General features: G+C 44.5%; 1 non-coding gene across 6 annotated transcripts in view; it reads left to right on the top strand.

The window, feature by feature from the left end:
- LOC112643941 (uncharacterized) overlaps positions 1 to 20,867 on the top strand; it is a 47,072-nt gene that overhangs the window by 11,472 nt on the left and 14,733 nt on the right. For all 6 annotated transcript variants that reach the window (XR_007411469.1, XR_003125988.3, XR_003125986.3 and 3 more), the window contains one exon: positions 3,161 to 3,375. This is a non-coding gene — a transcript (uncharacterized LOC112643941). The remainder of the gene's footprint in view (positions 1 to 3,160; positions 3,376 to 20,867) is intronic.

The following is a 20,867-nucleotide window of genomic DNA, read 5'->3' as shown; positions in this document are numbered from 1 at the left end:
AGCTACTTCTGGCCTGGGAATTTAGCATCACCATGCAATTATTTAGCAACCAGGCCAACACCACAATTTATTAATTTTAGACAAAAATTAATTGAAGGCAAAACCTGGAGAAAGAAACATCTTAATTTGTCAGAGGAGGAACTATTTTCTGGTTATGATTTGCTCACCTCAAAGGAGGCAAAACAGAATTTGCATTGAGTGTTAGTGTGTCCGGAAGTGGCAATGTTAGTGGAAGTTCTGGTTCTCTAATAGGGGGTTGGTGCTGGCTGGGCAGAGATATGGCTGTGTCTATCTACGTCTAGCAAATGACACTGTGGTACTAGAGGAACTTGTGCTGGGCTTGTGTGTTTGATGCTGGAAACACCAAGCAGGAGGTACTAACAACTCCACAGCAATTAAGTCTTATGTTTTGACCTCTCCCAGCACAACATTGGGAATTTGGGCCTCTACACCTGACACTTGGGAAAATCTTAGAGTCAGGGAGTCATACTTAGAAACTTATAACAGAATTAGCCATTAATGGGTCAGTGCTCCTTCTTATGAATATTCTGTGGTAGTTGGGTTTAACAGACCAGTCTGATTGTGTAAGCCACGTCCAGACACAGAAGAGTAGGAAGCAGAGACAAGAGATGAACACTCCGGAAGAGAAATGAGATAAAAAGCCCAAGGATCAGTGTGATCTCTGGACAGCAGCCCCAGTGTGTTCGGCCTGAGAGCAAGCTAAAAACGCACACTTGGGGCCCCTGCTCCCCACTGTTGAATCAGGACTCCTGCGGTGGGGAGGCGGGACCAGCCAGCTATGTGTCTACAGGCCCTCTGGGGGTCCTCAGGTCTGAGAAGCACTTCTCTATGTTTTACAATTTCACATCTTCTGGTAAACCTCAACCTTCCACCTGCCAATGATTGTTTTCAGAGGACTTTTCAACCAAAGGTCTTTGATGATGGAACAGGAGACTGTGAGCCACTTAACACAGATCCTGTTTTTGTTAGATCTGAATGACACAGAGTTCGGCCTTAGGTTTTTAATAAGGAGAAAAATTGCAGAAAGGCCATGATTTATTAAAAATAAAGTGGTGCCTGAGTGGCTGAGCTGAAGGCTCAGGTCATGATCCTGGGGTCCTGGGATTGAGCCCGGCGTCACGGTCCCTGCTCAGTGGAAGCCAGGTGAGCACAAGTACCTCAGTGAGAAGGGCCGGGATGGCAGCCAGGGGCCTGAGCACAGGGAATGATACAAGCTGCTTCATGCCATGGGGGGCCTGACTATAGCTTATCACTCACAGTGTCCTGACATGACCACCAGCACAGAGAGACGGGCTGGGGATCGGAGGGCCCCACCAACGGTTGCTACAATGACAGCAGCACCCTGTGCAGACCTTAGAGGTGGCTGACCTTTCTGGTTGCCCTGGAGGTAATGGGCAGTCAGAAAACCTCGCTGGGGATTCCACAGCATGGGCAATTCCTCCCCATCCTGAGGTGACAGAGGAACGAGAGCTGGGGGAGGCCTGCGCACCTGGTTGCAATTGTGCGACTACAGCATGAACATCCTGCCTTGGCTCGTTTCCTGTGCTAAGGCAAGGAACGACTGGGCTTGGGGGTGTCTCTGAGCCACCAGGGGGTGACACCAGATGCCTTCCTGGGTGGCTCAGCGGTTGAGCATCTGCCTATGGCCCAGGGCATGATCCTGGGGTCCTTGGATCGAGTCCACACTGGGCTCCCTGCAGGAAGCCTGCTTCTCTCTCTGTGTCTCTGCCTCTCTCTGTGTCTCTCATGAATAAATAAATAAAATCTTATTAAAAAAAAAAAGGAAGTGACACCAGATTGGTGATGCTGAGCTCTTTGAGCCTCCTCTGTGCTGGGAGGCAGCCACTCTCTCCCGTCTGGAGCAGCCACCTGCCTGAAAGCTTTCTGGTGGCTGCACCTGCGGCAGCGTCCCCTCCTGTAACTGACTGTGACTCCAGGACATACCCCCCCCCCCATGATGTTTACTTCCTCCAGACATGCAAACACAAGCAGGATTTTCTTGGAGGAGCGGCACTCCAGCTCAAGAAGATAGCAACTTAGTGTCTCTCAATCTGTAGTGACAGGAACCCAAGACATGCTTACAACTGGGTACCAGGGGGGAATCAGCCCCAAACCACAGAACGACAACATCTTGAGCCTGACTTTTGACATGGGTCACTGGTGGGTGTGGGTTATTTTGTTGGCTGGGGAGCTGGGAATGTGCTAGCAGCTGGCTTGGCTAGGGATCCTCCTCAGCAAAGACAGAGCCAGTGAGCACAGAATTCCAGAGTGTTGCACACCGGTGGTCTCTAGGATCACCAGAAGGTGTCAGGAAACCGCACGTTTCTCCAGAGTTCCTGACACAGTAGGTCTGGGGTGAGGCCTGAGAATCTGCATCTCAACCAAGTTCCTGGATAATGGTGACACCATCGGCCCAGGGACACACAGTTTGAGAACTGCTGCTGAGAAGGCAGCCCGAAGAGTTGGGCTGCAGGGCTGCAGGGGTGGATCTATCATGAACAGTCTGTCCTACTGCCCCCCAACCCCACTCCCTGGACACGTGAGGAAGTGCACTGGCACAGGGCAGCCTCCTGGAGGAGTCCGTGCCCGCTGACCTCTGCAGCCTGAGGGAGATGCTGCCCGGGGTGCCCAGGCATGGAGGGGAGAAGTGAGATCTCAGGGTGACAGAGGCCACAGTCACCGCCCCCCCCCAGAGAAAGGGCCGCAGTGAAAGGGGGGCGTCCAGAGCATTTCGAGGTATGAGCATCAGTGGTAGAGGCTAGGGGGTCACTGAATTCTCAGAGGATAAATACATGGGAAACTTATCAAGCTGTTACCTGCCATGTACAGGCCAAACCATCCTAGGTCTCTGGGCGGAACAGTGACTCCTGTCCACACAGCAGGACGCTTCTATGTAGAAGCAAGATGAGGTCACCAGGTCATGGATGGTGATGTTAGAAACAGCCACTTCCAGGTGGTCTGACATTACTTCTCGTAGCAACCTCACAACTTGATATCTTTTAAGTGACTTGATGGCATAAATAAATCACCAATTTTCAGAGTTTGTAATATTTGATAAGAAATATGTTAGTAAAATGACCAGTTATTGTTCAGTTTGTATTTATTTCATCTTTTTTCAGTTTCCTAAATTTTTTTTCAGCTCCCAAGAATAAAACAAGATGAATTTTAACAGTTAAACACCAAGGAGGACATGAAAGAGAAAGTAAAACAAATCTGTAGGCACTGTCTTCACGGTCCTGGCAGCACAAGTGGACTATTAGGTCTCGGCAGGTGAACCTGTATTTTGTGGCCTGATTTCTGTCGTTAGCCGGTCAAAGAAGCATCATTTCTTCCACAAACAAGCTTCTCACTCAGGTAATGTTAAGATTACGTGAACGACCTTTCCTGATTACTTACTTAAGTATTTTACAGCAGATTAGATTTTTTCAGTTCTTAATGGCGGCTTTAGGATTTTAGGGACATCCTCCTGAGCACCAGCCAGAGTGCCTTGTGGGTCTCCAGAGATTTCTTCAGAAAGAACTCAAGAGGGCGTTCTAGAACCATGCTTGGCGGCACCGCCGGTCTCCACTCAGTGCTCCAGGGTAGAACAAGGGCATTGCTGGAAAATCAGCTTTACCCTCTGCTGGCTTTCCCACAGCCGGCTGCAGGTGCAGGCAGGCATCCTCTCCATGGAAGTTAGACTTGTTTGTCAGAGAGACAAGTCACCAAGTAATAAACACTGTTTGCCAGATAGAAAAGAGAAAAGTTGCCAGAGATAAAAGTTACTAAGCTACAGACACTTCAATGAGCAGCAAATGATTCTATTTATGGAAAGAAACATTTTAAAAAATCACCAGATAATTGCGAATTCCCTTTTTATCATCAAAAAAACCCCTACAAAACGTTCACTCGGTTAATAAGATGGAATAACGTAAAATACATCAAGTACAAAGCAGAAGATGTCATTATCTTTTTGCTCCTCAGAAGTTGGGTGGATTCTTCTACTCTTGACTATTACATACAAATGTAGCTCACACAGGAAATGTTTTCGAGAAATGTGATCAGGGCTGTACACATTGTAAGTTCTTTCATCTCCAAGTGTCTCTCGCTGTTCTTCCCTATTAGCGGAGACCGAGACTCCACATCTTAGTATTCTCACGATGCCCCACAGACAGTGTTTATTTCGATGAGTGGGTGAAGCGTAAGGAGCAGTGTATCAGAGTTAATTTATCAACTTATTTATTAATTTATTAACACAATTTAGATAGGCAGTCAGATAATCTCCAATTTTCTTACTCTGGCCAAATACAGCATGAGCACCTGTTATCTGAGTCCCCTGACGTGTCTTTGTTTCTGTGGGAATGATTGCTGAAAGGGAGCAAACCACTCTTGAATTTTGGTGTTTCCACGATGATTGATTCATTTCAGAAAATGTGAAGTTTTTACGACTTCCTCTTCCATGTGAAGTACAGAACCATTTTGTCAAGTTCCCTACCACCCTTCAGCGAGTGCCATGAAATTTTCAGGGAAGGTGTATTGAGTTCTGGATTAACTTGAGGAAGATTACTATGGAGTAGGTAAAATATTGGATTTTCATTGTTGTCTCAGGTCCATTTATACAGCATGTCTGTATGGTTTGTGTATGCAAAGAAATCTACCTTCTTTCATTAGTTTAGAGGAAAATTAATACTTTTCTATGTTGATCCTATATTGAACTACTTAATTTACTGAACCCTGGGTTTAAAAACTATTAGTTTTTTCCTCTTGATGTTTAGGATCATCCCATGTGGGCAAAATCTATTTTGTTGTCCTTTCCAACATTGTTTAGTTATTTATTTATTTTCTTGCCATATTCTGTTAATGGCATACTCCATTAATGGCACTCAGATTATTTCAGTGACTGTTTTATTGTTCAGATGCCATTATTGCTTACCTTTGTTCAGTAGAAATATTTTAGGAAGTTTTGTTATTCCCTTTATTTTGAAAGAGTTAAAAAAAGAGGGGGGTTCCTTGGCATCTTGACAGACCCCATTTATGCCTTAGTGGTCTATGGACCCAGATTATTTCATTTTCTCCTCAGTATTCTTGGTCTGTGCCCATTGATCAAATTTATTTTTTTGTGTATTTTTTTACTGGAGTTCGATTTGCCAACATATACTATAACACCCAGTGCTCATCCCATCAAGCGCCCCCCTGAGTGCCCGTCACCCAGTCACCCCACCTCCCCACCCACCTCGCTTTCCACTACCCCTTGTTCATTTCCCAGAGTTAGGAGTCTCTCATGGTTTGTCACCCTCACTGATATTTCCCACTCATTTTCTCTCCTTTCCCCTTTAATCTCTTTCACTATTTTTTATATTCCCCGAATGAATGAAACCATATAATGTTTGTCCTTCTCTGATTGACTTACTTCACTTAGTATCATACTCCCTCGTTCCATCCACTTGAAACAAATGGTGGGTATTCATCCTTTCTAATGGCTGAGTAATATTCCATTGTATATATAGACCGCATCTTCTTTATCCATTCATTTTTTGATGGGCACTGAGGCTCCTTCAACATTTTGGCTCTTGTGGACATTGCTGCTATAAACATTGGGGTGCAGGTGTCCCAGAGTTTCACTGCATCTGTATCTTTGGGGTAAATCCCCAGTAGTACAATTGCTGGGTCCTAGGGTAGCTCCATTTTTAACTCTTTGAGGAACCTCCACACAGTTTTCCAGAGTGGCTGCACCAGTTCACATTCCCTCCAACAGTGCAAGAGGGTTCCCCTTTCTCCACATCCTGTCCATTATTTATTGTTTCCTGTCTTGTTAATTTTCACCATTGTCACTGGTGTGAGGTGGTATCTCATTGTGGTTTTGATTTGCATTTCCCTTATGGCAAGTGATATGGAGCATTTTCTCATGTGCTTGTTGGCCATGTCTATGTCTTCTTTGGTGAAATTTCTGTTCATATCTTTGGCCCATTTCATGATGGATTGTTTGTTTCTTTGCAGTTGAGTTTAATAAGTTCTTTATAGATCTTGGATACTAGATCTTCTTTATAGATCTTGGATACTGTTTGATAGGGATCTGATATGTCATTTGAAAATGTCTTCTCCCATTCTGTAGGTTGTCTTTTAGCTTTGTTGACTGCTTCTTTCGCTGTGCAGAAGTTTTTTATCTTGATTAAATCACAGTAGTTCATTTTTGCTTTTGTTTCCCTTGCCTTCATAGATGTATCTTGCAAGAAGTTGCTGTGGCCAAGTTCAAAAAGGGTGTTGCCTGTGTTTTTCTCTAAAATTTGGATGGATTCTTGTCTCACATGTAGCTCTTTCATCCATTTTGAGTTTATCTTTGTGTATGGTGTAAGAGAATGGTCCAGTGACTGTCCAATTTTCCCAGCAACATTTATTGAAGAGACTGTCCTTTTTTCCAGTGGATAGTCTTTCCTGTTTTGTCGAATATTAGTTGACCATAAAGTTGAGGGCTCATTTCTGGGCTCTTTATTCTGTTCCATTGATCTATGTGTTTCTTTTTGTGACAGTACCACACTGTCTTGATGATCACAGCTTTGTAGTACAACCTGAAATCTGGCATTGTGATGTCCCTGGCTCTGGATTTCTTTTTCAATATTCCCCTGGCTATTCAGGGTCTTTTCTGATTTCACACAAATCTTAAGATAATGTATTCCAACTCTCTGAAGAAAGTCCATGGTATTTTGATAAGGATTGCATTGAACGTGTAAATTGCCCTGGGTAGCATAGACATTTTCACAATATTAATTCTGCCAATCCATGAGCATGGAATATTTCTCCATCTCTTTGTGTCTTCCTCAATTTCTTTCAGAAGCATTCTGTAGTTTTTAGGGTATAGATCCTTTACTTCTTTGGTTAGATTTATTCCTAGGTCTCTTATGCTTTTGGGTGCAATTGTTAATAGGATTCACTCCTTAATTTCTCTTTCTTCAGTTTCATTGTTAGTGTACAGAAATGCCACTGATTTCTGGGCATTGATTTTGTATCTTGCCATGTTGCTGAATTGCTGTATGAGTTCTAGCAATCTTGAGATGAAGTCTTTTGGGTTTTCTAGGTACAGTATCATGTCATCTGCGAAAAGGGAGAGTTTGACTTCTTCTTTGCCAATTTGAATGCCTTTAATGTCTTTTTGTTGTCTGATTGCTGAGGCTAGGAATTCTAGTACTATGTTGAATAGCAGTGGTGAGAGTGGACATCTCTGTCTTGTTCCTGACCTTAGCAGAAATGCTCTCGGTGTTTCTGCATTGAGGATGATATTTGCTGTGGGCTTTTTGTAGATGGCTTTTAAGACACTGAGGAATGTTCCCTCTATCCCTACACTCTGAAGAATTTTGATCAGGAATGGATGCTGCATTTTGTCAAATGCTTTCTCTGCATGTATTGAGAGGATCATATGGTTCTTGTTTTTTTCTCTTGTTGATGTGATCTATTATGTTGATTGTTTTACGAGTGTTGAACCAATCTTGCATCCCGGGGATAAATCCCACTTGATCATGGTGAATAATCTTCTTAATGTACTGTTGGATCCTATTGGCTAGTATCTTTTTGAGAATTTTTGCATCTGTGTTCATCAGGTATATTGGTCTATAATTCTCCTTTATGGGGGAGTCTTTGTCTGGTTTGGAATTAACATGATGCTGGCCTCATAGAACGAGTTTGGAAGTATTCTGTCCTTTTCTATCTTTCAGAACAGCTTTAGTAGAATAGGTATTGTTTCTTTTTTAAACGTTTGATAGAATTCCCCTGGGAAGCCATCTGGCTCTGGACTTTTGTGTCTTGGGAGATTTTTGATGACTGCTTCAATGTCCTCCCTAGTTATTGGCTTGTCCAGGTTTTCTATTTCTTCCTGTTCCAGTTTTGGTAATTTGTGGTTTTCCAGAAATGCACCCATTTCTTCTAGAGTGCCTAATTTATTGGCGTATAACTGCTAATAAAATGTTTTTAAAATCATTTGCATTTCCTTGGTATTGGTTGTGATCTCTCCTCTTTCATTCATGGTTTTATTAATTTGAGTCTTTTTTGTTTTTAATAAGACTGGCTAATGGTTTATCTATCTTATTAATTCTTTCAAAACCAACTCCTGGTTTTGTTGATCTGTTCTACAGTTCTTCTGGTCTCTATTTCATGGAGTTCTGCTCAGATCTTTATTAATTCTTTTCTTCTGCTTGATGTAGGTTTTATTTGCTGTTCTTTCTCCAGTTCCTGTAGGTGGGAGATTAACTTGTGCATTTAAGTTTTTTCCACTTTTTTGAGGGATGCTTGTATTGCGATGTGTTTCCCTCTCAGGACTGCTTTTGCTGTATCCCAAAGATTTTGAACAGTTGTATCTTCATTTTCATTAGTTTCCATGAATCTTTTTAATTCATGTGTGGTCTGAAAATATGCAGGAGACAATCCCAATCTTTAGGAATCAATTGAGACCTGATTTGTGATCCAGTATGTGGTCTATTCTGGAGAAAGTTCCATGAGCATTTGAGAAAAATGTGTATTCAGTTGTGTTCAGATGCAAGGTTCTCTATATATCTGTGAAATCCATCTGGTCCAGCATATCATTTAAAGCTCTTGTTTCTTTGGTGATGTTGTGCTTAGAATATTTGTCATTTGCAGAAAGTGCCATGTTGAAGTCTCCTAGTATTAGTGTATTATTATCTAAGTATGTCTTTACTTTGGTTATTAATTGATTGACATGCTTGGCAGCTCCCACATTAGGGGCATAAATTTTCATGATTGTTAGATCTTCTTGTTGGATAGACCCTTTAAGTATGATATAGTGTCCTTCTTCATCTCTTACTACAGTCTTTGGGATAAAATGTAATTTATCTGATATGAGGATTGCTACCCCTGCTTTCTTTGGAGGACCATTTGAATGATAATGGTTCTCCAACCTTTCATTTTCAGGCTGGAGGTGTCCTTAGGTCTCAAATGAGTCTCTTGTAGACAGCAAATAGATGGGTCTTGCTTTTTTATCCAGTCTGAAACACTGCATCTTTTGATGGGATCATTTACCTCTTTTACATTCAGAGTTACTATTGAAAGATATGAATTTAGTGTCATCATAATACCTATTAAGTCCCTGGGTTTTTTTGGATTATTTCCTTGGGCTTCCTCTTTCTTTTACAGAGTCCCCCTTAATATTTCTTGCAGAGCTGGTTTGGTGGTCACATATTCTTTCCATTTCTGCCTATTCTGGAAGCTCTTTATTGCTCCTTCTATTCTGAATGAGAGCCTTGCTGGATATAGCATTCTTGGCTGCATGTTCTTCTCATTTATTACCCTGAATATATCCTGCCATCCCTTTCTGGCCTTCCAGGTCTCTGTGGAGAGGTCTGCTTTTAATCTAATATTTCCCTCCAAGTTAGGGATCTCTTGTCTCTTGCTGCTTTAAGAATTTTCTCTTTATCTTTGGATTTTGCAAGTTTCACTATTAAATTTCAAGGTGTTGAATGGTTTTTATTGATTTTGGGAGGAGGAACCTCTCTATCTTCTGGATCTGAATGCTTGTTTCCCTCCCCATATTAGGGAAGTTCTCAGCTATGATTTGTTCAAATATGCTTTCTGTCCTTCTGTCTCTCTTGGTGCTCTCTGGAACCCCAAGGATATGTAGATTTTTCCTTCTGAGGCTATAATCTATTTCCCTTAACCTTTCCTCATGGTCTTTTAATTGTTTTTCTCTTTTTTTCCTCATCTTCCTTCCTTGTCATCAACTTGTCTTCTATGTCACTCACTCTTTCTTCTACCTCATTAACCTTCATTGTTAGGACTTCCAGTTTGGATTGCATCTCATGTAATTTTTAATTTCTGCCTGATTAGGTCTAAATTCTGCAGTCATGAAGTCTCTTGATTCCTTTATGCTTTTTTCCAGAGCCACTAGTACCTCTATAATTGTGCTTCTGAATAGGCTTTCTGACATTGAATTGTAATCCAAATTCTGTAACTGTGGCAGAGAGTACTGTTTATGATTTTTTTTATGGTAAGTTCTTTTTGCTAGTAATTTTGCTCAGTGCAGAGTGGCTGTATGAGTGGGCTGAGCCAAGAATATCAATCACGACCCAAGTAAATTTCACCCTAGATGATTCTGTCGAGGTCAGAGACCAGAAATTGAAAACAAAGAGCAGAATGAAATAAAGCAAAATGACCACTAAAGTAAAAAACAAATTTTAAAACAAAGTAGTAAAAAATAAAAGACCAAGAATCCCAAAGAAGAAGAAAAAAAAAAAAAAAAGAGAGAAGAAAAGAAGGGGGAGAGGTTAACTGGGAGATGGTGATGTTGGCAAAGTTGTTGTGTAGGGAGAATGTAGTCTACCTGAGGGGTTCTAGAGGGTATTCCTCTTGTTTCTGAGTGTATTTAGTTATGTATGTTAGAAGATACTCAGTCCCAAATTTATATAAACCAGTATTTACATAAAGTATTTATATAAATACTTGTAGAAGGCTGCAACATTGACCACCAAAAAATAAATGAGATAAAAGAGGAGGGCAGAATGGGAATGAGGAATCTCACAGAATGAACCAGCACAGTATGCCACTTGGTTGTAGGTGCATACTGGTCATGTTGTAGAAGGTATTAACTTCCAACATTGTAGAACAAAATGAGGCAGAGAAAACAAAAAACATAAAACAAAACAAAAAAAACATATCTTGTATATCTCCCCAAATTAAATTGAATATATTGAAGGGAATCTAGAAGTGGAAAATATATCTAAGACCTGTAATTGTAGAAATATGAAAGTCAATAAAGGAAGAATCTTAAAAATGAAAAAATGGTAAAATATTGTAGGTAAGGAGGGAAAAGAGAAAAAAATTGGAAATTTACAGTCTGATATAAAAACGAGTTGTATTGGAAAATGGAAGAAAAAAAATAGGAGGGGTCCCCTCTGGTTCTATATACTGTAAATCCCTCGACTTCCCGTGGAGCTTTCCAGTGCTGCTCGGTCAAGAACTTGCTCTCCCCCTGTCCTTCCAGCTGGTCTTCTGGGGGAGGGGCCTGCTGTGCTGACTCTCAGGTGTGTGCACCTGGAGGAGATGCCCCACCCCCCTGCTGGGTTCGGGGCTCAGGGAGATGTTTACCCCGTGAGGCCTCTGTGCCCTAGGGCCCCGTGCCTCCCAGGCACAGGTGACACCAGGAGGAACAATGACACTGGCAGTGGCCAGCTCTCCAGCCCTGGAGTCAGGTCCTGCAGTAACCACGGCAGCTCCCAGTCCGCAGGGGCCTGGATGCTCCGGGAGTGGGGGGCGCCACTCTGCACAGCTTGGGAGCCCTGGTGGCAGGAGCATCCTCACCATCCTGTGCCCTCATGGCCTCCACCTGTCCCGCAGGGAGCACAGGATCCTGGGCTGTGTCCCCGGCGCCCTGGGATCCAGGGCCTGCGCTGCTGGGATCATGCTCTGGGCCAGGTCCTCCGAAGGCAGCAGGTGCAGCCCCCTCCCCGCAGAGTCCCCCCTGACCCCCAGCTTCTCCCCGAGGCCCCGCCGGGCACCCCAGCCCTTTATGGCTCCGCCCGCGGTGTGGGGCGCTCTCCCCCGGGCGCCCACCTCTGTGAGTGACCCCGGGAGACTGGAGGCCCCACCGCCCCTCCTGAGATTCGGCTGGATTTTCCTGCTAAGCACCTTCCTGTCCGGAAGAATCCAGTGCGGATTTTTAGAGTTCATGTGTCTCTGGGGCTGGGCTTTCCCATCCTATCCTCTCCCCTCGGGCCTCAGCCTGGCTCCTCATGGGGACCCTCCCCCACTTGATTCTTTTTTATTTTATTTTTTTCTCACCTTCCTACCTTGTTAGAAACAAAAACCTTTCCCTCTGTAGCGTTCTGGCTGTTCTCTCTTTAAATCTCAGGTCAAATTCCTAGGTTTTCAGGATGTTTTGAAAGTTGTCTAGGTAAACTGGTGGGGCCAGGTGAGTTGAGGACCCCACTCCTCCACCACCTTGCCCCGCCTCCTCCCAATGATCACATCTATTGACCTAACATAGAATGGCATATGAATTTGTATTCAATATCCTTTCAAAATTAATATTTAAGTATGAGTAAATACAACATTTCATAAGTTATTTTAGTCCTATATATGTAGCCAGTTGAGAAAAAGGGCAAATGTCTAGAAACTATGAAAGATAGTTTTTTAAAAAGAAGTTTTTTTAAAAAAAGACAACAAGAAATTTAAAAATGCATCATTTATATTCACAAGAAAAACATTGTCGTTAAAACTGCATATTTGAAACAGTATTTTATGTGGAATGCCAAATAGCAACAGAAAAAAGAGTTTCAGTAGCTTTCTCAAAGTCCCTCCAGCCATGAAGTGCAGATCTGGGGTCTGGGTCTCTGTGCTTGGAATCCAAATTCCCTGTTGGCACCTGCTGGGGGCATCTGAGCAGACCATGCCCTCTGGAGAACGACCAGCCTGGCTCTGTCGGCAGAGGTCAGGGTAGTTGTGATACTAAAAAGACAATATTCAGGATGTAGACATCGCATGAATTCTTTCCCTTTAGAAATATTTTTCCCTATCAGTTGCTTGAAATTGTACCATGGTAGAATTTTAATTTTTTTCTGGTGGTTTTATTATTAGTATTATTATTTAAAGATTTTATTTATTTATTAATGAGAGACACAGAGAGAGAGAGAAGCAGAGACACAGGCAGAGGGAGAAGCAGACTCCATGCAGGGAGCCCATGGGGGACTTGATCCCAGGACCACGGGATCACGCCCTGAGCTGAAGGCAGATGCTCAACCCCTGAGCCACCCAGGCATCCTTCTGGTGAAGTTTTAGTTGCCTCTTTCTTTCCCACTGACCTGAGAACGTGCCTCTGATGGATAACTTCCACATCCTCAAATGCATCCAGGATCTTATACACGGTGTGTTGCATCATATCTTTTATTTCTGAATAACATTGTTTATAACATCGTCAAGTAGTTTTATAAAAAAGCCACTGTCTCTGAATTAATCCCTATTTGTAAGTGTCTTTATTTCAGCCTTGCCTGTGATTGATGATTTCTCTAGGTGTCAGGCAGGTTCAAACAAAACCAGGGTGTCTCTGACGATGGTCAAGGCCAGCAGCATTCTTGGTCCTACACGGTGGCCTTGCTTCTCTTTGGAAGCTGCCATTTCTCTGCTTCGGTCAGAATTTTCCAGGATGTTTCCAAAGATGAGCCTTTAAAAATCCCTCCTACTTGTCCCCGAAGGGATCCTTTCCATCTGAACATTTGAGGTATTCTCCAGACGTGCTGGACGGCCCTTTCATTATTTCTCTGTGGACTCCTTACCTCTATTTTGCCTTCGGAGGTCTGCCGCTGTCCCACACTGGCTCACATGGTCTTTGCTCTCCTATTTTCTTCCTCTTCCTTCTTATTCTTTTGTTCTTCGTTTCACTCTGGAATACCTCTCTCTTCTACCCTACTTTCAAAAAGTTGTAACTCTAGAAAATAAACTGAGGGTCGCTGGAGGGGAAGGTGAGGGGGATGGGGTCACTGGGGGATGGACATGAAGGAGACAGACACGTGGTGTGATGAGCACTGGGTGTGATACAAGACTGATGAATCTCTAGTCTACCCCTGAAACTAATAATACACTAAATGTTAACTAGATTGAATTTTAATTAAAATTTTTTAAAAAGGTTATAAATGTATTTTGAAGTTGAAAGCCTTTTTGTCCTTTGATTGTTCCAGCTAATAGGATACTCAGTCATTTGTGAATGTAGTAATCTAGTGAATCTCTTAGAATATTAATTAAAACTAAATTTTGTCTACTCCTTGAGTTATCTCCATTTTTCCTGTGTCAGTGTTTATTAATCTTCCTCTTCCAAGATCCCCCCTCTTCCCCTCCCTGTCTGATGATCTTCAATGGGGCATTTAAACTGGATTGGCTATTCTAGATTGTTTTACTTGGACAATATCTCAGTCACATTATACATTTTTTTTAAAGATTTATTTATTCATGAAAAACCCAGAGAGAGAGACGGAGACACAAGCAGAGGGAGAAGCAGGCTCCCCACAGGGAGCCCGATGTGGGATTCGATCCCAGGACCCTGAGATCACACCCTGGGCCGAAGGCAGATGCTCAACTGCTAAGCCCCCCAGGCGCCCCACATTTTGTCTTTTTACTCAAACTCAAGCGAGTTGAGACGTGCTCAGCTAGCACACTGGATGCATTGGGCCTGGCTCCCCATCATTGTGTGGGAGCATCTCCTTCTGAGTCTATCCCCATGGCTGCCGATCTGGTTCTGAATGTCTCTTTGTTTTTCCCTCTGTGATTTGCTCAGATGCACCATTTTCGACCCTAATTTTTGTGCTTTTTTACTCTGAGTGTGAAGATTTTGATGATTGAAAACCCCAGGCTGCTTTTTTACCTGCTGCCTTCCCTCCGAGGGCTCCCGCTGCGTACCTGTCACACATTGCGCACGACTGCTGTCTCCCTCATGCTTTGCTTATTTCTTCTCCAGATTTTTACAGTCAGGGATCCGTATCTGAATGTAGAAGGGTGGAGTTTGAGGGGTGCAAGTGGTGGCCAGTGGAGGGTATTGGGGGTAAAATATTGCTCCGTTTCTCAAGGGAGCTCACACCATGTCTGCTTCTTTATGCCAGGAGTTGTGTGCAGTGTTCATAAAGGCTGCCAGAGCCACTTATTTTTTCAAGCACTTTATGATTTTTGAGGGCATTTCATAAAATATTTAGGTTCATCTTTGTTTATTTTCATTACTCTCAAGATTTTGATATTAATTTGCCTGCCTGTCTTCATTCTCGATTTACATTCTGTAACAATTTGCAAGAGACTTCATTAGAGCCCGAAAATGAGGCTTCTATTCCTTAACACTTTAGAAAATATTAGCTCTGTGTGAAAAGCATGGAATCTTGAATGTCAAGATTCATCATGTGATTCATTCATCTGAGTTATTACACCAGGGCTTGATCTGACATAAAGATACTTCTGTTGCTGCCATCAACCTGCCTTGTCAAAATCCATGAAGGAGAAATGAAGGAGGCAGATTTAAGGGCCGATGCACATGAATCAAGGGGCGAGGACCTGACATGACATGGAGTCATCATCTCCAGGACCCAAATCCCTTATAATCCCAGGGCACCTACGGGGCTCAGCTGGTTGAGCATCTGACTCCTGGTTTCAGCTCAGGTCATGGGTTGTGGGATCAAGCCCCACAATTGGGCTCCCTGCTGGAGACTCTCTCTCTCTCTCTCTCTCTCTCTCTCTCCTTCTCCCTACCCACCCCATATTTGCTGGCTCTCTTAAATAAACAGATTAATCTTTAAAGAAAATCCCTTGTAATCCCTGGGATTTGGCTTTGACCACAGATTTTAATTTTTGGTTTACTAATAAGTCACTTCCCTTTAACTTGAGAGAATAATCCCAAGTCTGAATACAGTACTCTCCACATACAAAATATGATGGTAAACGTCTTCGTGGTAGAGTCAAGATGTAATGTATTGGCTTACATTAAAATCTACTGAGAATTTAATTTCTTTTCTAGTGACCTATTATACCCACAGGAGTAAGACTCACATCACAAAGTGAAGTTGCCAGACACTGAGTAATGTGAACATCTTTGCAGTATCTTCTCCATTGAGTACTTGGAAACATAAAGTTTGTTACTGGGTGTAGCCAGTGAAGCCATAGATCTCAGAAGGTGACCTATATGTGTCACTTTTGAAGGAGATCATACATCTTTTCCTACCTACCATTTCTTTCACTCTGCCTAGAGTATTTGGGGAGTGATTAATTACTCCCCGTGATCTGACCACTTTATAAAGAGTGCCCATATTTTACTTGGTCAAATCCAACACTAGATTGATGTTAGATTAGTCACTATTGGTGTTGCAGTCATTTAAAAACTTGCTTTGCTTGATATAGCTTGTAAAAATATAAGACAACTCAACGAAACAAAAAGGAAGGATTACTCCAGGCCATATGTTCAAATAGACTAGGAACAGACCTAAATTCACGTACGGTGCGATGGCCTCTACTTATTAGAATGTCTTTAAGTATATTGGTCCTTACATTACTCAGTCATGCAGTGTGACCTGGAGAATACGAGAGACATGAGCATAGAGCCTCATGCCTGGACGGTGGCAGTGTGACAATCAGAACTCCAGCACCTGCCCGTGGGTGGAAGTGATTAGCCCAGGCTCCAGCCCACAATTCCCCTGGCCTTCCTGGTTTCTGTAAGTGACCTCTTGGCATGGTCTGTGGCTTCCACGCCCCAAGTCTCCTTACCCATCAGGGGATCCCGCAGCACTCAATGTCCTTCCTCATCAGGCCTCACCGCTGTGGTCCCAGCTCACCCTGCGTCTCACCTGGACCATTGCATCATCTTCTTGCACCCCTGCTTCTGTCCCACATTCCACACCACTACTCACTCATGCAACATGAGCCAGGACCCTGTTTGAGAAGTTATGTCTGGTCACATCACTCCTCTGCCGAAAGCCCTGGTGGCTTCCTGCCCCCAGCAGAGTAAGAGCCAGAGCTCCTCTAGTCCACCCTTCAGCTCTGAGCTCAGTTCCCACCAATCTCTTGACCTTGCTGTACGCCGGCAGCCACTCTGCTCCAGCCTGGACCCCCTCTGCCTTTTCTTGCTTCCCTTTCTCCACATTTTCCTACCATCTACCTTGCGGTGTGTGGACCTGAAGTAACTCCTACAAGGTACTTGTCTGTGACCTTTAGGGTCTTTAGCGGCACTCATGATGTGGCTGGAACAACATATCCTGGGAATGTGTGGCTGGAAAACACTCTAGCTGGGACTGCGTCCGTCTCAGAAATGAGGGCTCCCGTTCGCCTCTTCCACCCACACCTGCTAAGGTTTGGGAGCCCCCCTGTGTCTCAGACACTGACCCCCACTGGGCACGTGCTGGTCACCACAGAGGGGCAGACAGATCCAGAGTAAAGGAGGAGGTGGTACCAAGTGCTGGCGGGGCCGAGAGGACAGGCATGTTGACACCTGGTGACAAGGACGGATTAGCCAGGGAACCATCTGGGCAGATCCAGGAGAGGGACACAGAGCTCAAAGGTGAGATGAAGTGGGAGAAACTGGGCTATTTGAGCAACAGAAAGAGGGTCAGGGTGGCCAGAGTGAAGGTGGAGTGGTTGGCAGGGATGTGCTTGTGGCTGGGGTCTGAGGCCTGGGCAAAGAGAAGGCTCTGTTCCCTGTGCTCCAAGGGGTGAGGGCAGCCTCTGATCTATGTCTGAGAGAGGCCACTCCGGCTGCCAGAAGGACAACAGCCTCCGGGGAATAAGCCCTCATGCCCGGCTGTCATCCCCCGCCGTGGCTCAGATGAGCACCTATGTGCAAAAGAAAGTAGGCTTCCTAAAGTTGCACAGCTCCTGAGGGCAAGGCTGGGATTTGGAGCTGGACAGTTTAAATCCCACACTCTTATTACCACACCAGGGAACAAGTCGAAGTTCTCTATTCAAACACTAGACATCGGCCACTTTCAATTACGTAATTAAGTAGGAGTTCTTCCCCTCAGAATATGTTATTTTATGCTTGATCATAAATAATATCAGGCCTGATATCAGATGAAATGCAAAAGCCTGTCTGTGCTGCTGGCACTGTGCTGCCTGGCCCATTGGGGACACCCTGGTCATGATACGAAAGGAAAGCCACGTAATCTGCCTGGAAGCATTGGTGTGAGGTGGGAGTGCTCTGGGGGTGGGATTCTGAAGCTGCCTGGCAGGCGGCCGGCACACCAGACCCGTTATGGAAGAGGTTATTGACTTGGGAGCACTTCTGAGACACAGGATTTAGTACTGTGGACAAGGGCCCGAGGTGGGGAGGGAAGAAGGCCTGCCTGCCTAGTCAGATGGAAGAGCGGCTGTGGTCTTAGAGGAGGAGCTGCCCAAGCAGAGAAGGGGCTGGATGGGTACACCCTGTGTAGACGGAAGATGTCTCGGGGTTTTTTTTTTCCAGGATGATATGCCGGACACATCATTAATTAATAGGTCACTAAAAATGCACCCATGAGAGTTGAGCCCTATGGGCCTGGGACAACTGAAGAAATGCTGGTATAGAACGTGGCTGGTGTTGGTGGAAGGATAAGACCTCAGCTGTGGTTGAGGCAACGAGTCTTTCCTCAGTCAGGAGCTGGATGGACACGACTACCCCAATGACCAGCAGAGCAACAGTGGCAGCCAGGCCCACAGAGAGCTACAGGGTCAATGCAGAAGCAGCAGTGCCAGTGGTGAAACAAGAGGTGGGCAGCTGACACAGGCACCACTCAGCTGGCACCAGCAGAAAAAGCCACGGGTGGACTGTCAGGAGGCCGGGGGGACCCCAATGCGGGCTCTGGAACATTGACCCTTTCCAGCCAGGAGCCCCTTCACGAGAGAGAGAGGGATGGGTGTCTGGAGGCAGGAGCCTGCTACTGCAGCAAGTGCACGTGTCCACCGCCCCCAGCGCTCCAGGGGGGCCTCAGAAACCAGGCGCCATACATCTCATGGACGGTCAGCCATGGGCTCTGAGCCACGGAAGCTGACCTGGCACCTTGGCTCTGATAGAGTGAGAGGCGGGGGGTAAGGGACCCTCTCCTGAGGCAGTTGGAGACCGAGCTGTGGGTCATTCTGCCCCCCTTCAGGGCGGCCCCAGAACGCAGCCTGGACTGCTTCCTGCCACACTCCCCACTATCTCTACTGCTGTCTTTGCGTTACTTTGCTTCTTGAGAATCTGTGCGGATGTGGCATGTGTGGTTCAACTGTTTCTCGGCTGCCAGGCTGGCCCTGGTTCTACAACACCACCTCCCGCTGCCTCACCACCGCCTCACTCTGACCCTGGCCTTCTGGAAGGTTCTCCTCCAACTGACCTTCCCTCCATCCCTCTCCTCTCTGTCCGGGCCTCCTTGGGAGCCTCAGGGGGTCCTGTCCTCGCTCAAACATGCCTCACATGCTCTCCTGGTCCCAGCCCTTTGTGCAATAATTATTTACTTTTTCCATAGTAAATGCTGAGTTACTGGTTCTCCTGCCCATGTATCCTGACTTCTTGAATGCTTCTTCTTCCCACTTGAATTACACTGAACTTCATTTACTCCCATTTCCATTCCATTAAAGTAAAAAGACTAGCCTTCATTAAAATAGCCATTCCTTTTGAGGTTCCCAGGTTCAGCCACATGTGGTAATTGTCAGCACTATACAATTTAAAAGCTTAGGATATTGCATGAGTGCATGATATTTGTTTATTAAAATTTACTTAAGTAGTAACAACTTTTAGAACCCTCTGGGTAACATTTTTGTACTTACGTATGTATTTTTAATACTTTAAAAAATTAAAATGTGTTAAGACTTTATGCCTATCAATAAACATACCAGTATTTTTAAGAATATCAACTTAAATCATAATTTCATAAAACAATAAAGCAATGAAATGGCGGTTAGCTTGTAATTGTGCCTGAGAAAGTTTTCTGGAAATAACTAAACATTCAAACTGAAAAGCAAAGGTTAATAGAGAGAAGCAATAGGTTTCTAAGCTTTTTGACTGATAATAAATGACGGCCAAGATATTGAGGAATTAATTATGATGATTCCGAGTACTTTAAAATGAAAGGTGCAGATTTTTTCAGAGGAGGTCCGCATATAGAATATATCATATAAAATAGATCCTACAAAACAAGACAGAATAGATTGTATAAAACACCTATAGTGTGGTTAACGAGGGCTAAGCATTCAGTAAACACTTAATGATTGATCCGTGACGATTTCACTAAATGCTTCAGCAAGCGTCCAAGATTAATCAGCTGGTCAGTTCCCATCTAACCAACCCTGATATAAATAGTTGTAACAAAACATGACTCTGAAGGTTGGGTCCGTCCCCATTACTACCATTACCTCCCTGTTAATCATAGCCCTGTAGACATGGTCCTCCCGGAAATGGGAAGATCTGACATTTCTGATGACTTGACTTGCTTCTCAACAATGACTCCAGGGGGGTGAGAGCGGAAACCAAGATGTTGTTCTGGTCAAGGAGGCATAATTGTGGCAGGACATACAAAAACCACATGATACTCAAAGTTGTCCTGGGCACAAGGATAAAAGTCGAGTGTGAATCATCCTGAGATTTAGAAAGTACCCATTCTCTGACTCCATGAATTGGCTGTCACTGTTTCTAACATAGTGGAATCATCCTGAGCAGCTAGGCTACGATGAGCGGACAGGTCAGGACAGGACAGTAGATGGGGCTGGTCTAAACTGAGTGAGAGAGATGGTCATCATCGTGGGAGCACAAAATAGAATAAGAAGAATCTTCTAGAAGCAGAGTGGTTGACGGTCCTTGTGCTGAAAAGACCTCTTCCTTGGGGTTCCATGGCCCCTGACCCAATTTTCCTCCCATCCTGTAAACCTCTGTCCTCCCTCCTGGTTCCTCCATCTCAGCCTCCCCTTTGTCTGTGCCTTCCCCAAGCCATCCCGGCTCGCCCATGTGGGCTCCTGGCACCCTTCCCTCTCCCGCCCCATCCCTTGACTCACAGAACCCTGACCTGATATCACTGGCATCCATCAAGTATGACCCCGATCAACCCAGTGGGAATCACTGAAGTCCCCTTCAGGTGTGCTCTGCCTCAGGGGCTCCCCCCTCAGAACTGATGGCAGCATCCAAATTCTTTAGGACAGAACTGGAATTGTCCTGCTTTTCTTCCCAGACCACCTTCCAAATCTGGCCAGTCCTTGCCGTTTTCGTTGCTTCAGTCTAATGTTCAGGTGCCTTAGGTCTCACCCAATGTCTAGACTACTGACACCTGCTCCCTATGGCCTGTGGTCTGGGAATACCAGCATGTGCTTTTAGAAATATAAACCAGCCCCATTAGTCTCCTACATAGAAATTTACAGAGGTGTCCCTTTGCATCCAGAGTATGGTCTGAAGCTCACTGTGGCCT

This window comes from Canis lupus, chromosome 1 (assembly GCF_003254725.2).
Source record: "Canis lupus dingo isolate Sandy chromosome 1, ASM325472v2, whole genome shotgun sequence".
Lineage (NCBI taxonomy): Eukaryota > Metazoa > Chordata > Mammalia > Carnivora > Canidae > Canis > Canis lupus.
This window is presented reverse-complemented; position numbering and strand designations above follow the sequence as displayed.